This window comes from Cottoperca gobio, chromosome 17, assembly GCF_900634415.1.
Source record: "Cottoperca gobio chromosome 17, fCotGob3.1, whole genome shotgun sequence".
NCBI classification, from domain to species: Eukaryota; Metazoa; Chordata; class Actinopteri; order Perciformes; family Bovichtidae; genus Cottoperca; species Cottoperca gobio.
The window spans coordinates 16625253-16645642 of NC_041371.1; the positions used below are offsets into that span (position 1 = coordinate 16625253).

The 20390-nt window shown below is 40.5% G+C and overlaps 1 protein-coding gene across 1 annotated transcript in view; it reads left to right on the forward strand.

Annotated features, from left to right (window-relative positions):
- astn1 (astrotactin 1) overlaps positions 1-20390 on the forward strand; it is a 345150-nt gene that overhangs the window by 174151 nt on the left and 150609 nt on the right.

A 20390-nucleotide genomic window follows, 5' to 3' on the forward strand; every position in this document is an offset into this window, starting at 1 on the left:
GCGCTTCATCACCGACCTGTTGGAAATCCTCATTACTGAAAAAAAAAAGGCAACCTTTCGGGCCTTGACAACCAACGTGGAGTAGCTCAAGGTGTTTGCTTGTATATCATGACATGTTAGCCGTCATTTACTATGTCTGGGCACTTAGCCTTGGTTAGGCTGAGTGTCGGAAAATGACCTTGTGCCACAAACTTCATTCACATTTCCCCGGGTGTAAATATCCCACTGAGACTTGACCTCGGACCCGAATCCAGCTGGGTCCACATTGTATAAAATCTATATTTTTGTTGCAGCACGTCTGTGTGTTACTGTGTGTGTGTTGATCAAAGTGGACTCGCAGGAACACATGGTGTGTTATGATCATTATAGGAAAGACTCGCGAGGAATTTGTTTGTTGAGGCAAATGTTCTTGATAATTAGTGGAGCACCCTGCTGCTGCCAGTGTTGTGGAGCTATCACTCAATTTGCAACCCTGCCCTGCCTCCTTACAAATTAGATTTATACATCACTAATTTGCAACAGCAAATACGTTTTTTAAAAAGAATGAACATAACGCTGCCCAGATTACGTTCTGCATCAACCTAAATAAGAAATGTTGTGAATTATCGTATCTGGCAAGTCACAAACTGTTAATACGCGTCTGGAAATCTTCCGCTTCTACTTTAATTTGGTTATCTATAATATATCCTCTTGCAAATCAATATCTGCTTTTGGCAGCTAAAGCATGATTCAACTCTCTTACGACACTCTGAAGCTTTAAGACATTTCTAAAAACAGTGATTTGAAGACCAACACGGTACATGTTTTACTTTAATCATCATTCAACAAACTACCGTCTCTGTCTAACATTAAACAAAGAGCTTCTGTTGCCTAAAACTAAGCAGGCGGGACTCAGGATCTAATTCCCATTCTCTGGTGACAAAAGTCCTGCACTTGTTATCATCCACCCGGCCATTTTCCGAGAAATTCTGTGCGAAAAAAAAAGAAAATAAAGTACAGTACTCAGATCGGTATCATTTGGTCCCTTTTTAGATAAAGTCCCGTTTTCTTTGTGGAAAATGTATTTTTGCATGTTGCATTAGGGAAGGGTTCCCGCTAATCTGTTTTCCTAGAGGAGAAGACACATTTCACAACCAGATTGTCGAGCCTTTCTCGTTGGGTTATCTTACACTGTTCACACATTTCGTATAAAGTGTGTACAATCAAGTTGTGTTACGAGTCAGGACACTTTGTTTCTTAGCAACATGTTTATAAAGTGTGGCTTCACATAGATGTGCACTTTCACATTTTTGTTCTTTTCTGGTCATGCGAGTCAGAAGTGTAGAGAGCAGAAACTTCATGCTCATGATTTGGACTGCATTCAGATCTTTTACTTGCAGCCTTGGATTGTTGACCCACATTGCAGAGTGTGTGCTTCATTGCACCGTGTCAGCATAGTGCAGTATTGTCAGATATCCTAAAACATATTTGTCAGAAATCAAGCTGACTGTTGGCCCTAAGCATCTGAATTAATGAATAATAGACTTATAGAGCAATTTACATTCACATGCACAGCCTCATCTGATTTCTATTGACGATATTCTCCAAAGAACATCCGCTCTCTGTTTCTCGCAGTGCGACTCACAGGGACCTCTGCATACCATCCAACTCGATAATGAATGCGAGGAGAAAATAGGTAAAATGTTATCATTGTGTTTCAACTGGGAAGTGTGCGTGCGAAGGAGAGAAGGGTGGTGGGGGTGTGCGGGGGTGGAGGTGGGCTGTTCCACCGCTGTTCATTAGTCGGTGGCATCAGAGGCCATCTCGCCGTTCTCTTCATTACCAGTGCAGCACATGGCAGCGGTGTTTGAACAGCCGTCCTGCAGGAAACAGCTGCCATTAACACGGAGACAGCGAGGCTCGCTATATATGAGGCGAGTTCAAGAAAGCCACAGATTTGTATCCGTCCATCTGGACACCTCATTATCTACTGAGTTTGACCTCACTTTGTTTAGCTTTTAGTTTTACAGTGTTAGCCTCTAAATGTGTTTCATTATGCAGAGCAATCATAGACACAAGTGTTTGATTTGACTTGTTGGATAGAGGAAGAAACAAACTCCATGAAGATTAATAATATTTCATTATTTCCCAATGTTGGCATTTAAATTGTAGTGCTTGCATCACTTTTATAAATGGCATGCATCTGTAATGGAGAGGATATCCTTCCCTGCTCTGCTTGCATAATTAATGACCTTTTTGCTTCATGTTTGGAGTGTAGTAGAGAGAACTACAATAGAGAGTGTAGAATTAATTATATTTCAGCATATTTCTTGGAAATGCTTCATTCAGGCAGTCTGCTGGCTAAGCTCATTCCAGGTACCAGTGTATCTGCCTCTCAATTGCCTTACAGTGTGGAAAGCAGCAGATAGCAAAACGGGTTTATCGCTCGTTGTTGATTTAACAGCAGAGATACAAGGCCAGCCTGGGCAGAAATTCAAAACCACATCATTCGAGGTTACGTCCGAGGTGATGGACAATCAAATGACGAGCGGCAGCGGTTCCAACTGCAGTTTTATTGGAGATTTCAGAGGACATTAAATCCGTCTAATCTAAATAGAACTTCTGCTGTCCCGTCCCTGAGCCCCTGTCCCCCTTCTCTGTGCACAGCTCAAACCTTTTTATCCCTACATCGCCCCTGGGCTCACTGTGCGCACGGACCCAGAACAGAGGCCGACGCAGCAGCACTTCCCCTCTCCTGCGTCCGTGTCGGGCCTTTGCTACAGCAGCCCGGGGCTTTTATTGAACAGTAATGTCATGAATTGCGATATTATTTCAAAGCATCCATCAGGGTCCCACAGAAGCACACAGTGTACTCTGGAGCACAGTGGTGCACTTTGTGTTTCTGAGTATTAAATCAGCTCACATGGATTTTTATAAAGAGCGGCAGTTCAAGTATAAAACAATGTAATTATTTCTCCCTTATATCCACCTTCACTCTCCTTTTATTGCTGTTTCATCCGCTGTCTTCAGCCCTCTGAATGTATTGTAAAACAAACATCAAGAACTACACAGCAAAAACATTTCCGTTAATGTGAACACGTTAAACAGCAACCCACACTTTCCCACAACTTCTATTGTTAGTATGATAACAAGCAAATTAATTCAACCGATCTATTGAATGTACAACAATATGTGAAATCCCCCAGGTGTTAAAGCTGTAAGCGGTCCTTGAAACTGAACGTTACGTCAAAAGATTGTTTATTCAAGGTTGCTGATTTTGGTCTTTGAGTTAGACTTTAGTCGATGAGTCATGTTTTTATGCTTTCTTCCTGCTGACGGGCTTATTACCAGGAAACCTATGAGCATATCTCTGGTAAACACAAGATTTAAAGTGCTGCGTTTACATGATTGTTTGTGGAGAAACTCAGCTTTAAAGATCTGGCTAAATTCAATTTTAATTTTAATTGATTAGTTGACAAAATCCCACGAGTGTTAGTCGACTTAGAATTTCTATATTGGAGGACAGCCCTAGAGAGTTGTCGCCATGCGACCTACCACCTACTGTGACACGCAGATGATAACCCTGGAAAAAGTCGCTAAGTGGATGTTGAATTAATTTGGTCAAACTACAGTTTTCAAGGTAGAGAATGAATCATGCTCAAATGAAATGTCGCTCTCCATGTTTCTAACAACCACGTGGCGACACTTTTCCATAACGACACAATCTCTAATTGAAGACTTCCGAAGGACTCTGTTACAGCAGCAGCAAAAGAATACATTGTAGACCCAATGAGTCTTCAACGTTTGAAATAAAGGTTTCCATTTGTGACAATAGCTCCATGACCCAGTGTTATGTCTACGGTGTTGGATTACGTAAGGAGAGTACACTCCCCGCGAGCTCTTTCCTATTTAAGATGTTTCTCAATAAACTGACAGCGTCCCACCGCCTTGTCAGAAATGATGCAAGTATCACATAAATGCCTGATCAAAGCTGACAAGCATTCACTCAGTGCAGTGCTTCAGGCATAACAAATGTGTTATATAGTAGAGTTCATATTTTGGCCGTACACGTATTCTTATATCGTGGGGTAAACAAAATAAGAGAAGCAGCTTATAATATAATGCAGTCAAATACCACAGCCGTACATAAGTGTCCTTCAGTCTGTGTTGTTAAGTCCTTTTATCACTGCTAATCTTTGCAGCTGCACTTTCTTCTTCTGTTTGGCACATTGTCATGATTCTTTTAAACATACCTCTTTCCAAGTGTGTGCAACACTTTGTCCTGTTTGGTCCTGAGAGTTGCTTTGTGCTTCCTTAAAAAGTTGTCAGATCTCTATTATAGCTGACACACAGGGATAGTGTTCAACATGACTCACACGTGTACTGTAGCTGCCTCGTATGATTAACAGGGGGCGGTATATCGGTTTATCGTCCCTAACTCGCAGTTATAAAAGAACCTTCACAACTAAATCACATTATTTTCTCACAAAAGTATCAAAAGAAGGAAAAGAAGGATGATTGGTGATGCAGTGATGATTTCAAAAAACTCAAAGTAATGACAAGTTGTTCCTCACCAACACAGGCTGAAGGCAACATAAGCTCTACATCCATTCATATCTTTTTTTCTATCATTTCGTCTACTCTTTGAGCAAAGAAGAGCTAAAAGAAAAAATGAATAACTTGCATTCATCAGGTGGACAGAAACACAACTCCAGCTGCATGCCAAGGTCTCAAAGTCAGGTCGATGCAGGTTTAAGGTCAGTGATGCCCGACCCCGCTCATATAAAGACTCCAAGGTTTGGCTCATTCTTTTTTTATCTTTCCCTGCTTTTCCCACTGTTTTAGGCTTCTCTCTTTTGTCCATTTAATAAAAATATTAAGTAATATAGTCTATGAGTTATGCTGTCTCTTACACAGACTAGGATTTGCAACAATGACAGCTGGCTACGTAGAGATGCAAAAATAAATGAAGGTTGACGGTTGGAAGATGGTGTTAAAGACCAACTAAATGTCTCCTAAGAACTGATTAAGAAATGTGCTTACTTGTGGTGCTCTGCCCAACTGAACTGGGAGAGAGCAGATTTCTGTTACAACCCCAGGAAGTTTTTGAAAAGCCAGCTGGCAACATAATCACTGAGTCATTGTAACTGACCAACAATCCTTTCGCCCCGTACGTGGCTATATCATGGTCATTATATTCTACAGGGCAGTAACAATCTTACTTATTGGCCCTTTAACACAGATGGCCCGTCATACGCTCATTGAATGTAATCTTCTAAACATTTACTACCTCTCAGCTGAATGATGGCGAGTTGAGTGTAGGCGGAGGAGAGAAACTTGTTTCAGCTTAGAAGACTTGGCCGGGAAAGTGGTGGCACCATCCACATGAATTCACCTGAGGCATCTTCTCATCTGACTGCACCTGTTCTCTTGGCCTCCGCATTTCCACTGAGTGTGCACACACACACACACACACACACACACACACACACAGTCCAACGCTGTGCTCTTCTACCCCAGTTAGCTGGCTCGCAGCCACTTCCACTCATCTGCTGGCAGGCCGTCAGCATTATCGTTGCGCCTGCAGTTAATTGCGAGGCTCAGGTAATTGTCCATGGGTTTGAGAGACGTGCAGATGCGGCGGCAAAAGGAACGTCTGTTTAGCCGCGATGAGCGCATGCCACCCCCCGCTCCCTTGCTGATTCGGCCAGGTTCGCTTGCTATGGTCAGGGTATTTGTCACAATGTCAGCACTCCTTGTTCCAGCTCTCTCCTGCCCTCGCAGGGGTGAAATCATTCATCTTCCTATTCATCTCCGGGCTTGGAAGCCATTCATCACGAGGCCAGAGACCTCCATCAATTATTCCGTTGGGAGAACGAGTGAGGAAAGGGAGGCTTTTGAAAGGCAAATACATCTTGATTTAATTGGAAAGCAAGTATGCTCAAGGCTGCTAAGCAGATTTCCCCTAAGATAGAGCTTGAGAGATAACGGAGCGAAAGAGAGAAGACAGACAAAGGAAAAAGAGAGTTAGTAGAGAGTAAGAAAGATGGAAGGAAAGACAATGGATGGAAAACAGAGAGCAAGGAACAAAAATCTAAAGAGAGAACTCAACAAGTGATTGAATGACAGGCATCTGTCTCTGCTCTCTCCAAGCAGAGCGTGAGCAGATCCAGGACGAGGGAATCCATCGTTGAAGGTTAAAAAATCAGCAGAGGAGCACGACCTGTTCTCATCCTCCGCTAGCAGCCATATAATGAGTGCCTGTGCTATCTGCAACACACACGTCGCATCTGTGTCTTTCAGTGCGCGTCCACGTGGCTGTGTGTTCAGACGGATGTAACACAACAGAGAACGCCAAAGGTGAAATGGCCGCCGCTGACAGTCACCGCGGCTCTGCAGCCCGATCCCCTGTCATTCGTCATCAAAGCCACGGATTTATGCTTGTAGTTTGGGGAAATGGCTGACACAAGAGTTTAGGTGCTGAGAAGAGAAGTTTCAAAAGAGAGAGAGACAGATTTAAAGAGTGCTGCTCTGGATGTTTTTTGGAAGTTTATACATTTGGGGAGGACATATTTTATGTGTTGTAGCTCAAGGTGTGATACTGAATCTAAAATTGGATTAAATGATGGGCAAAGGGGGAAACAGGTCCCAGGTTCTCTTTTGTTTGGCAATCACTGTTATTAATGCAACATTTGAGTGCTAATACAGACCACTCAATTAGAATATAAACTGAAATGTTGAGAGGTGTTTCCTGCTTTTGTGCCTATTAATTAGGCCCTGTCTTGTACAGGGGTCCTCTTGTCAACATTTATTTTTAATAGCTTTAATATATCTATTGATATCAGGCTTGTATGGTACATGGACGAACAGCAAACCTGGGTCAGGGTATATTTACAATACTGGTTGTTTCCTGGGGCTCCGGGCAAATTATTATTATTATTTTAATTGTAAAAACATTACAAAGCAAACAAATGAGAGAGCAAACATGAAGTCTTGCATTTTTGTCACCCATCCCCTGGGTGTCGGGTGTTCAATGGTAGAACTAATGATATTATAAGTATTATAGATCTAGTGAGTTTGACTTACAAGCAGAGTGGAGTTAGTGTCTTGTCACAAATTGGGTTAAATCTTTCCTTAATCTTAGCCAAACATTCCTAAACTTAACCATACCTTTTTAGCCATGATCACTTTTTATTCCCTTCCCCTTAACCTTGCTGTAGTTGCTGTACACAGGTATTGTAGAAAGCAGTTCAAATAAAACATTAAAAGAATAAAAAGAATAACAATAAAATAAAAATGTAATTAAACATATTCTGGTTTTAGTAGAATTGCCCAATGGCATCATTCTTGTCTGGTGATTATTAAATAAAAATGTTTTTTTGCCGACAGTAGGTCATTTAAGATGTTCCCTCACAAAGTAATTACAATTTTTCAAACTACGCCAGCTGTATTCTCATTTCTTTTCTTCAAATAATGTCTTTATTCTTCCACCATCCTCCTGTTTTATGTAGTTTCAGAGTCTTCATCCAATTTCGTAGACATCATGTGATGTGATAAGGGTCCTTTTGTACTGTAACCCTGACCTCCTCCCAAAAGCATGTAGTATGTTGTTTATCCTGTACACGCGACATCTATTGCACGTCTGTCCGTCCTGGGAGAGGGATCCCTCCTCAGTTGCTCTCCCTGAGGTTTCTTCCATTTTTCCCCCTTTAATTATGGGGTTTCTTTTAGGAAGTTTTTCCTTGTGCGATGCGAGGGTCTAAGGACAGAGGGTGTCGTAACCTGTACAGTCTGTAAAGCACACTGAGACAAATGTATAATTTGTGATATTGGGCTATACAAATAAATTTGATTTGATTTGATTTGATGTAGAAGCCCCACACAAGATTACATGTTGACAACAGATCCTCATATTCAATTAAAAGCATCAGGCACAATTCACTTCCTTGAAGTAAGACTCCTTTCTTACTGAGAAGATTTTCTTCTTGTATCGCTGCTGATTACATCACAGGAGCATCTTGCCACTGGCACATCTTTTATCCCTGTGATTCACAGTGTATTTGTGTGTGTGTGTGTGTGTGTGTGTGTGTGTGTGTGTATTTGTCAATGACTTGCGAAGCTTTCATGATTTTATATCGTACATCTCCATGAAATGTGAAATCTTGCCAAGAAAATTTGTAAATCTTATTTCTGATTGGTTTTCACACCACATTTGAGGGTTTGAATACACGTAGGCCCAGAAACACACTCGAGCTGAAATGTATGAAATCACACTTAGATGAACTTCAAACTTTTTCTATTTAGAATTTGACTTGACATTTATGCTGAAAGGTTACAACACAAAGTTAAATGCCAATTGTTCCAAACTCAGCCCCTAGCCATTAATAATACATGGTTATTGGTCCAGATTGCAAAATAGGGTAATGCATATCATTGCAATCAGTGCATTTGAATATTTAGAGCCTTGATTGGATTTGAATTGATCACACAATCCTGTAAAAAAATCAATTTTTCTTCCTTTTTATTTTAGCAAGAGCAGGCCAAGTTTTCCTCACCAAGGTCATCCTTTGTGTTACTGTATTCCCCTGGTCTGGTTTAATTCAACCTGGCCTGCCCTGGAGTTCTGGCCACGGCCTCCCCGCTCTACAAGCCTTTAGATACGTCAGCACCAAGATGGCACATAATCTATATTTTATAAGGCCTTGATATAATTGGTGGCAGTGAGGGAAGGTCATGCCTTCGGGGGGCCCTCGTCTTTCTCCCAATGGTTTTTCGAGACAAAATCCTCAAACAACAGCCCTCTAGTCAAGATGTGGATTGGACACAATGAGGCAGATAAGGCAGTGAGAACTGTGTTTTAAGGCGAGTGGGGATGCAGCCTGTGCTCGAGAGAAGAAATTATTCAGCACGTATTTACTTTGAAAAACATGCAGCGGCGATGATTTATTCAGCACTGAGACACATTGCGGAGCAAGTTCTTAAGCGTGACAGCAGTCATGACTCAAAGGGCTGATTTGGTGTCACAAAAAAATATTTGTTTCGGTTATGAGGAGATAAAAGTTATTAAATGTGAAATGTTTAAAATAACTATTTTGTACAAATATGGCCTCCAAATGATGCCACTTTTTAAAAAGATTTTTATTTCAAGTCTGGTGATGTGATTGCAAAGCAGTAGAGATCTTTTTTGTTGTTTGTGTTTCAGATGCTGTTTAGTTGTTTCAGCTTTCAAAACCACTTTATTCATTCACTTATTATACTTTTTCTTTTTTAACAAACACTGCTTGTGCATTTTTCCATCTCCTCTCTTGATTCTAAAATTGCTTTAATAAAATAAATTGACATTGATCTTAAGAAACAATATTACCAAAGTTGTAGGATGTTATAAAAGTGTATAATTCAAAACAGAAAGAAATTGATAATGTTATTGGTTTATATCAAGTGAACTTCCTTTTCTTTGTATCTGTCTCTCTCTCTTTCATTCTAAATATCTGTTTGTACTTAACTCATCTTTTGTCTCATTATCTTTGCAAATTAGAGATTTTTTCACATAATCCCATCAAACCAATACGCTAGAATCAGCCATATATATGCAGATTAATTTGAAGCTCTTACTCATTACTGTTGGGCACTAATACGCTTATTGTTGCATGTTAATTAAACTGGAACAATGACATCCTGATGTTCTATTAATAAAAGGAAGATTTGTAAATTAATAAATACACAGCCAGTTCCATTTTCAGTTAACTTCCAGTTCCAATAAACTTTAAAATCCTAATTGGGCGACTCTTGATGCAGCAAGCATAGAGCCAGACTGAGACACATAAAATATGAGATACTTGCTCTAATAGAGTGTATTAATAATCTACAAACCTTAGATGACTGACAGTTTGATCAGATGATTATATAGGATAATGATGTTCTTTTCGTTTTGACTGTGGATACTACTCGACTACAATGAATTTCTACACAAAGAATTATTCGTCTATAATATTCCAATAAATATTTGAATCTTGTTCTGGGTGTTGGGAGTATTTGTGCTCGTTGGCTGTAGAAAAATACAGCTTGGGTCCATTTTAGAGTTTTATGACAGAATAGTAGATTTTGCTATGATTGTTTTGAAGACATTATCCCCTCTTGTGTACTAAACGAAAAGCTTTAAAAGATTGCATTTATTCTTCCCTGAATATATGCTCTCAATCATGGGAATGGAATCCAGTACTAACATAAATTGTTGGCTAGTTTTCCCTTTAGTGCAGTGAAATTTCACTATAAACTTCAATGTCATTATAGTTGTATTTGATGCCTTTGTTTTAATATTAAAAGGACACAATGCCATTGTATGCGCAGTACAATCCGCCCGTTCTCATTCCCACAACTACCAAGGTTATTTTTCACGGCTCGCAGCGTCTGATAACGACACACAACGGACCCTTTGGCGTCTGTATGACACGCACCTGGATCTCAACTAACTACAATGTAAGACATCCACAGCACGATTAGATGCTGAGAAAGTTCTCCATAAGTCAGGAGACCAATAAGGTCCGCTCAGGGCGGGTGGGAGGACAGGAAGGGTGACTTTCACTCAGGACACCGCTGTCTGTGTCCCGTGTGGAACCAACACTCAACGTGGTGTTATTCTAAGTTATTTAGGCTTGTGATGTAACAAACATATGTATAAACATGAGGTTTTACTTAACCTAACCAAGTCATTGTGTTGCTTAAACATTACCAAGCCGCTTTGTTTGAATTCACAACGTAAACCGCGGGTTCACTGCGATCGTAGTTTGGCGCATCGTATCGTAGTTTGGCGCATCGTAGTTTGGCGCGTAGGGATACCCAGTGTGTTTAAAAGTAACGCCAAAGGGTGCGGACCAAGCATCCGTATGCGACGAGTTGGGAACTGGTTGTAACATTAGAAAACTGTTGACTAAGTGTTGGCTGAATTGTTGGATTCTGGATGTTTCCTTAATAATATGGGGTTCACAGATGTATCACTCGTATAAATATATTTGTAAGAGCTAATATTAGCGTTCTTCCTGGCAGTCAATCTGAGTGATCAGCATGCTTCTGTTCTAAAGGCTTTTTTTAGAGACATGGATTTGGAATTAAGATTGAATTTATACGGAAGAAGTCCTCTTCGGTGACATCTGCAGCACTAATTCAGGGCAGATGGAGGATAAACGATGAAATATCTGTAGGATCCTGTGCAGAACAAGTCTCTTTATCAACAGCTCCTGGTCCGAGTTGTTCATCTTCAGAGGTTAGTGAAGGGCATCTACAGCCCATCCTTTCACCAACTTTGTCATCACCTCCCTTTCCTCCCCCCCCTGCGGGGACAAAAAAGATAGACAGTTAATGCTGACATAGCTGCTTCTCTATACCTTTTGTATGTTTCTTCAGTGTAATCAATCTGCCTCACATGCACACAGTATAGTCGGACATGAACACGCACACTTGGCTTCACACACAAGCACACATGCGGAATCGCTACAAACCGCTGTGCCATCATCATCACCTCAACTGTGCTGTGCTTTGACCCGCTGATGTTACTGCACTTTAGCCGCACTTCACCCCGCCAAGGGGGTTGCAACAGTGCACCACTTCCTCCGTCACTTCACTCTTTATACTGGACTAGTTTTGTGCTTTGTCAGTCTCCGTGGGGGTCTATTTTCATAAGTGCTCCCACTCTCACTCTCTCTCTCTCACTCAGTCTCTCTCTCTCCCTCTCTCTATCACTCTCTTTCTCTTTCTCACTTTCACTCTCTCTCTCTCTCTCTGTCTCTCACTCTTCTCTCTCAATCAGTCTCACTCTCTGTCTCTCTCTCTCTCTCTCTGTCGCTCGCTCCCTCTCTTTCTCTCACTCTCTCTCTCAGTATCTCAGTCTCTCTCTCTCTCTCTCTCTCTCTCTCTCTCTCTCTCTCTCTGTCGCTCGCTCCCTCTCTTTCTCTCACTCTCTCTCTCAGTATCTCACTCTCTCTCTCTCTCTCTCTCTCTCTGTCTCTCACTCTTTCTCTCTCAATCAGTCTCACTCTCTGTCTCTCTCTCTCTCTCTCTGTCGCTCGCTCCCTCTCTTTCTCTCACTCTCTCTCTCAGTATCTCAGTCTCTCTCTCTCTCTCTCTCTCTCTCTCTCTCTCTCTGTCGCTCGCTCCCTCTCTTTCTCTCACTCTCTCTCTCAGTATCTCAGTCTCTCTCTCTCTCTCTCTCTCTCTCTCTCTCTCTCTCTCTCTCTCTCTCTCTGTCGGTCTCTTTTTTCAGTCTGTGGACATTGTTGTTGTAGTAGATATTCATAAATCCAATAAAGTATATACAAAGTAAACTGATATATATATATATATAAGTATACAGTTGTACTTTCCCTGTAAATAGACTTTATAATGTTAATAATATTTTCCAAGGCGATGTGTTAATGTGAGAAAATATAATAGATGCTAATTATGTTTTACTGCCTCGTAAACTGCTGAAGACGTTTCCCTCATTTGTCATTGTACTTTATTCATGTATTTTTATTCAGGCTTTTGATATTCTCACAAAAGAAAGCACGGCATGCATGGTCAATTAATTATTCACATACTTTCTCGGGTAATATGAGACTTTTTTTTTGGCAGACTTGTTCCAGAAGTTTTACTACGGAAGTAAACTTGGAAATAAAAGTTACTTTTACCAACCATGTCTGTATGTATAGTATGTGGGCACAAACAAGGAATTAGACTTAATGTTTTACATTGCTCTCAATGTACTTACACAAAAATATAAATAACAGCTATAAACAAGGACAACAAAGCTGAAATGACAATGTGCTTAGTGCCTAAACAGAACCAAACACTTTATTTTAATGATTTAGTTAATATTGTAGAAAAAAACACAATCCAGGAGGCATTTTGTTTCTCTCTAAATGTAATCACTGTTACAAACGTAAGTCGTGTATGGAGGTAATTTGTAGGAGATAAGATCGGGGGAATGGTTTTGATGCTTGAATGGATTCAATGAAAGAATGCAGAGGTGGAAAAGAAGGTGGGGATTTGCTGAGTGCTTTTGGTCATTTACTTCTGCTTTAAACTTAATAGCAAATTAAGTTTAGTTTCTCTCATTTAGAACACTGCTCGCCTTCTCTCTCGCTTGTTCATTCATGCTATCAGCTCATTTGCACATGTTTTCTCTCTCTATCCGAAAACATACATTAAAAGAAATGTCCCTCATGCTAATATTCATTTTAATGGCGCTGGTTTACTCTGTGAATGAAGCTGTACACTTTTCTGGGCCTATTTTCTGAACAATTTCCTGCTTTGTTATTGAGCTATTAATGTTTCTAACCTTCACATAAAGCCAATTCAACGTGTTCAGTCTTTATTGTTTCTTCCCTTTATACCGTAAGTCTATTGCATTTTCTATTAATAAACTCAACTGGTCTGAATGTTAAGCTCTTATCTACTGTCAGGAGGCTTTTTCATTTGCAGGGATTCTATTAGAAATAGCTTGCAGTGTAAATACGCTGAGCTGTTCCTACGGACATGTCTGTTTTCTACCGTAATATCTGAAGTTCAATTAAAATACAATTTTCAATGCAGACCCTCAATGGTAATCACGTTCAGGAAGGGTTTTTAATTTATTCCTCGACGCTGATTAATTGCGTGGAATTGCTCCAGCTATTTCCTGTGTTAAACGTCAGTTAATTAGCTGACAACATTGGATGGGATAATTAATTCAGCTGGGGGTCACAGCGTGTGACCGGGGGGAGGGGAGGGAGCTCAGACTGGGGGTCCCGGTGACATAGACCTGCCTGCCTCGGAGCCACCTGCAGCCGGTGTGAGCAGGAGGCTTTAGACCTAATGAGACTCCAGGTTTGTGTCAGAATGTTCCTTTTCACACCTCATTTTTAATATTTGAAAAGGGCTCCAGTGTCCACTCAAGTGCTGCGACCGCACAATGCTGGGCGGATAAATAATGACCCCTGTGATCCACTGTGGAGCAAGCCTCTCTGTCAAAGGCTTGAGAGTGTGAGTTGTTTGTCTTTAGGAGGTAGGTGAAGGGCATCTAGAGCCCATCACTTACACCAGTTTTGTCTTTATCCCCCTTCACACCACACACACACGCACCGCTGAAGCTTTGATTCTAGGCCTGAAGCTGATCGAGAGAGGCCTAATTTCTCTGGGGTCATAACGTTATGTACAGTGTATCTGTATGTTTGTTTTTCCACTTCTCTTGGGGTTTCATCAGGCTGGATCTGTGTGGGGTTTTCTTTTTTTCTGCATGTCAGAGCGTGTAAAATACTGTAGTGTGACAGCGTGTTGTGTGCACATGCTTTGTACTTTTTATTTTTTGTATACATTTTCTGGGACTACAGAGTCAGAAACTGCAAATTGTGTGGATCATTATACTGCAAAATAAAGATAGGCATCAAAACATGTATAAAACATGGATCCAAACTTTAAGTTTCTTCAACAAACTCAACTTTACACATTATGCCTTTAAATCATATGGATAAAGCTACTGTACAGTATGCAGCCATTCTGCACCTCTTGGACAACAATGTTTTAGTACCTGCTGCACTGTAAGAAGGAAAAGTTGAGAACTCAAAATTTCAAGGCAATTTTAACTTCAATAAAATTAAGTAAGAAGATGCAATCTAAATTCTTAAATTGAGTGAACTTACGTTAGAGTTTTGTTTCTTTTACTATTTTACATATTTACTCTAAATTCAGTAGAAATATCCAACTTATAAATGATCGTGGATTACTTTTTGTTTATCTTTACATTATAATGTCAAGTTTAATCCCTTGTGACAGTTAAAGATGTACTGCAGTCACAATCAATGTAAAGACAATGTTCCTCAATAAAACCGACATGACACATGTATGAAGTGCAGACCTGCTGCATCTTCATCATGGTTCTCCTCTGAATACAAATGTATAAAAGGAGACACAACTTTCTCAACTTTTTCCATATCAGAAAAAACTTTTTAACATTAATGCTATGCATGCTGGGAACGTATATGTGAAAAAAGCAAACAATGTTTTTAGTTAATAGTTTAGTTACAAAATAGTTTATTTAACATTTTACGGATCAAAGCATGAATTAAACACAGTGGAAAGTATTGTTAATTCACTTGTAAGTGCTTTTCTTAAAGTGAAACTATCGTCTATTGTAGTTGTATGTGTAAATTTCATGACTGTTGCTTTAACCATGTTTGCTCTTGTACACTTTCCTCAGTAACAAGACTCCCAATGGGTTTGCACTCATGAACCGCTTCAGTGGTTCTGGCTCATGTGGGGTTGGCTGGGTTCAGTACATCTTTGTGAGCACAGTCAACATTCATTTTCTTTTCATTTACTCATACCAGTAGACGTTGTATATTTTCGTATTTTAATTAGACACAGAAAGAGGTGTAAATGAAAGCAAACTCGAATGTCAGCTGTTTATTTAACATGCGCATCAGGACTAGGTTTATTTATAAAGAGAGGGAAACTTGCGTGGGCAGTGTTAAACCCAGTAGAACGGGGAATTTGAGGCAGGCGGTGTGGCAGTGATTCATAGTTCAACCCAGAGTCCCTCCCTCCCCAAGTCCCTCATAATTAAAGTCTAAGCATATGGCCTTGTGACCACACAAGCACAAAGGTATCTGCTGGACCTTTTTGGCATCTTATTTTGAGTCGCTGGCAATAAGGCTCCCTTCAGCCTTCCTTCAGCGCAGCGGAAATGAAAAGCGTGTCACCTTGAGTTGTCGCAAGCCACACCTGCCAACCTAATTACCACGCGCTTAGGCTTATTGATAACGTGTTTGGTAGTTGGGTTTGTTAGATGTATTTGTCAGAAAGAATAGCTTCATGGACACAGCCACACGCCGTAACCAGTCTTTGTTACTTACATACGTGCTATGATTAAAATGACCAGATGGGGCTGGGTCGAAAGACACCAACAGTATCACTTAATGCTCAGTTAACGGTGCTTTGTGCAAAATGCCAGCATGGAAACATGCTGATGTTCATTCATGTCCACGAGGCACCAATTCATTTGCCCGGGGGAACATGGATAGATTGGAGAGAAATGAGAAGAAAATAAAAATTGTGATTTGAATAAATTATTATACCCACATATGTGGCAGTTATGTAAGAGTGTGTGAAAACTAGTTAGCAAGTGAGCACAGAAGTATCTAAAAGTAAATAATAATTAGTAGAAAAAGTCAGCTTAACTCCCAAGTAGTAGTAATAATTGTAGTAGTAGTAGTAATAGCAGTAGTAATAGTAGTAGCAGTAGTAGTAGTAGTAATAGCAGTAGTAGCAGCAGTAGTAGCAGTAGTAGTAGTAGCAGTAGTAGTTGTAGTGGTAGTAGTAGCAGTAGTAATCGTAGTAATAGCAGTAGTAGTAATAGCAGTAGTAGCAGCAGTAGTAGCAGTAGTAGCAGTAGTAGTAGTAGTAGTAGTAGTAGTAGTAGTAGTAGTAGCAGTAGTAGTAGCAGTAGTAGCAGTAGCAGTAGTAGTAGTAGTAGCAGTAGTAGTCATAGTAATAGCAGTAGTAGTAGTAAAAGCAATAGTAGTAGCAGTAGTAGCAGGCAGTAGTAGTAGTAGTAGTAGTAGCAGTAGTAGCAGCAGTAGCAGTAGTAGTAGCAGCAGTAGCAGTAGTAGTAGCAGTAGTAGTAGCAGCAGTAGCAGTAGTAGTAGCAGTAGTAGTAGCAGCAGTAGTAGTAGTAGCAGTAGCAGTAGTAGCAGCAGTAGTAATGAGAGCATACCAATCTAAATGTTGACGGTTCAATTGTATGAAATAATGGACAATATCCACTTTTATATAATGAATAGTGTCACATTTGGAACATACTGTACATTGGGAATCGATGAAGGGGTACGTGAGTCAATCTTGGGAAAGTTAGGAACCACTGCTCTGGGAAACACAGTCATCATGGTGGGATGGATGAATAATTAGGATGCCAGTTAAATCCCTAGTGTTTATACTTGCTTCTTTCTTAGTTACAAAGATTTACGGCAATCCTTCTCATACCCGTCGCGATATTTCACTCAATGTTGTGGACCGACGTACACGCGTAACATTCTCATCCCTCAGGACACGTATGTTAATATCACACAAACGCTACAATTAAGTAGTGAGCTCCATCATCACACAAATGCTTTTTGAGTGGACTAGTAACCACATAAAGAATAGGCAGAGAAAAGAAGCCAGGAAGAGTGACGGGGACCACACTGCCTGGAGGAATAAGAGGATTCACTTAACATAGCTGAAACCTCTTCTTAACAGTAGTTCACAGCAACTCTAGTGTTAGCTTTGGACATGGTCTAAATGTTACTTCAGAGGCCACCAAGGACATTTTCTGGATGAGAATTGTCCATAGGAACAGTAATGTTGGGATTAGTGTAAGCATTTTGCAGACAGTACCTGCCTGAAAGGTGATGAGCACAAGTGGTGAAGGGCTGTGTTATGATAATTCTTCACAGTAATCTTCTTTTGCCATAAATTATGGAAAGCTTTAGGCCTAGGCTCTGACCTAAGTATCCCCGTGGTGGCTGCTCATCGTTTCTTAGGGCAAACATTTTGTTCCAGGAATTATTTTTCTTCTTAACAGAATTGTCTGTCTCGGGAAGAAATCTGGACTGTGGTGTATTACATTTAGTTTCCCATTAGATTAGAGAATGGGCCTGCTGTATAAACCCTAATGTTCCACCCTCAAATTCTTTACTTCTTCCTCACTCACTCACTCACTCACTCTTCCTCCTCTCTTTCCCACTAAATCATTCATTCCCAGACTTATCCGAGAGTGAAATGGAGCACAGGCCAGGCTAGTTAATGAGGTTCTATGAGCCATAAGATTACTTTCCTACCTGAGCTCATTCCTATGAATCTTCCTTAGAGAAGCGACTAAAATAACAAACCACTTCCAGCCGGATGGCAAAGTTAAAAGAGGACTGCTGGGTGTTGAGACAGGCTGCTGTTTCCATCAGCTCTCTGTGTCGAGCATCAGCAAGCCCTGCACTCTGATATTGTCTGCCCTGCTTCCCCGACGGGACAGAGTCACAAAATGTTAACAAGAGAACTCGATTTACATTCCCCAAGCAGCCTAATTGGAGCTGGAACAAAGACAGTGGGAGTTTTTTCATTCTTCCTTTTGTCTCATCGGAAATCACAAGTGATATGGAGTTCTTTTTTTGCTGACATTTGGGTTCACATCCAACAACTCTGCTGTTCAAATTGATCGGTGTGTTTTGAGGATTCCAAGTCTCATTACCTGTGCTACTCATAATCTGGCCTATTTAGCAGCTCAGAGTTGTCTGCTTCTTTTTTTTTTTTTTTTACAAATGAATCAATGCCCTGGCTCTTTCTCTATGACCATGTTATTGGCTGGGATCAGACTGACCACTGGACTGACACTGAACTCCCACCGTTATCACACTCACTGCCACTAACGTAATGGCAACAACCTAGCTCTAGGTCACGGGTTAGTGCAGTGGGATTTAAATAGGTGATCATTCACTACATTCACTTTTGAAATATTGTACTTTTTACTCCTCTACATTTGTTTACAGATAGTTAGTTACTTTGCAACTGAAATGATCTACACACCACACAGGTGTTTTCAGTTACCCTGGCTGATTATACCTCTGGTCAGGTGTAAGTTGGTTAGAGACCCTGGTAATAGTATTATAGACATATCAGTATATGTCTATAATACTATTACCAGGGTTTGATAGGAAAAGTTTTGTATAATGCTCCTCTCACTTTACTGCATATGTCTGATTCTGCTCAACATGGAACCTCAAATCTATCACTGGCTAATAAATGTAATGCCTAAACCTCTCGTGTTTCATCTGAGATGTTGTGTTGGCCATCTTTTGAAATAATTTGCACACAAATTCTCCTCCATTTCTGCTTTATTTTTAGCAGCCTTCAGTGTCACAGTGCCCCACAGTCGGTCAGGACTGCCCGTGTTTGTGTGTTCCAAGAGTAATACAAGGACCTTTCATGTGGGCAATTCTTCTTGGACTGAACTCCAAAACTAGCTTTCTGTTCAGCATTATTCCATAACTGTACATTTCTATTAAATATGCTACTTGTACCAAATTATCGGACCTTGGTTTCTGCACAGTGCCAAAGATCAGATTTTCACACCTTGTCATTTGAACGCACCTCTCGTTCACTTGTGCTTCTGCATTTATGTGGCGCAAAATATCCCAAAATAACAAACACACACACACACACACACACACACACACACACACACACACACACATACACACAAAACACAATCACAGGCAGGAAAAGTACCAACATATAAACTAATAGTGCAGCTTCTGCTAATCTTTGCATCACCATCGGGCCCTCGAAATGAAACATGTTGGAAATGCTAATGTCAGGATTAACTGCACGTGTATTTTGGAAAAAGTAGTTTATTCAAACTTCTCAGACAGATTTTGTGGTGAAGACTTGACCCTGGGGAAATAATATGCAATTGTATAACAAAGTCATTCTGTGTGACAAGTTGCTGCAACATTTTAATATTCAGGTGCATGAAGACAATGAGGTGAACAAAAACTATCATACCTTCATGCCGTTTAACTTGGGTGTTTTATCTTTCTATTTGGACAATGAAAAAGCAAAGACAGGCTAACAGAGATGGATCACTGAGCAAAAAACTCCAATGGTTGTGAATTGAACTCTGCTCTTCATCGGGGGATTTCATAGAAGGACTAGAGAGTTAACATCCCAATAGACTACTTCTCACAGTCTCTCAAAGAGCTGGAATATTGATTCAATTTTGCTTTGATTTATGTAACTGCTATGCACCGCAGGTCCAGAATTGTCCCGCTTATACGAATTTAAAATATAAAGCTTGTAGACAGCTCTGGCTTTATTCTATGACAATATAATCACCGAAGGAAATACAGCTGCTTTTAAATCCATTTTCAACGCTTATGTATAACACAGTTCTGTGGCCTTTTATGAGTTTTTACGTTTAATATTGCCACAGTTAGCCAGTGGCGGGCCGTCAGGGCCAGCAAGGTCCTTCTCTGCTGGCCTGAACATCATCAGAATATACATTTAATTTTTATATATTTTTTCCACAAATATGTATTAAGTTATTAGTCTATTCTCTTCCTTTCATAGCTTTCCTCTTGGTTGCGCTGCTTCCAGCCTCAGATCGAGATTTGGAGGGCTGGCCTTTATGTTATGTCATATTTCAGCCATAATGTGTTGCCAGGGTCCACGAAATCTGCCCTTAGGCCTTCAGAATCAACAGTGTGGGCGCCTGTCGCTTAAAGTGAACGGAGACAAAACTGTGGCGTTAACCAATCAGATTTCGAGTTGGGGACACCGGGGCCAGCTAGAAGGCGTACGATAACGTCAGCACGTCCACGTCTTTTGATTGGATACGCACTATTGAGAGGCAGAGCTGTGCAGAGCTAGCAAAC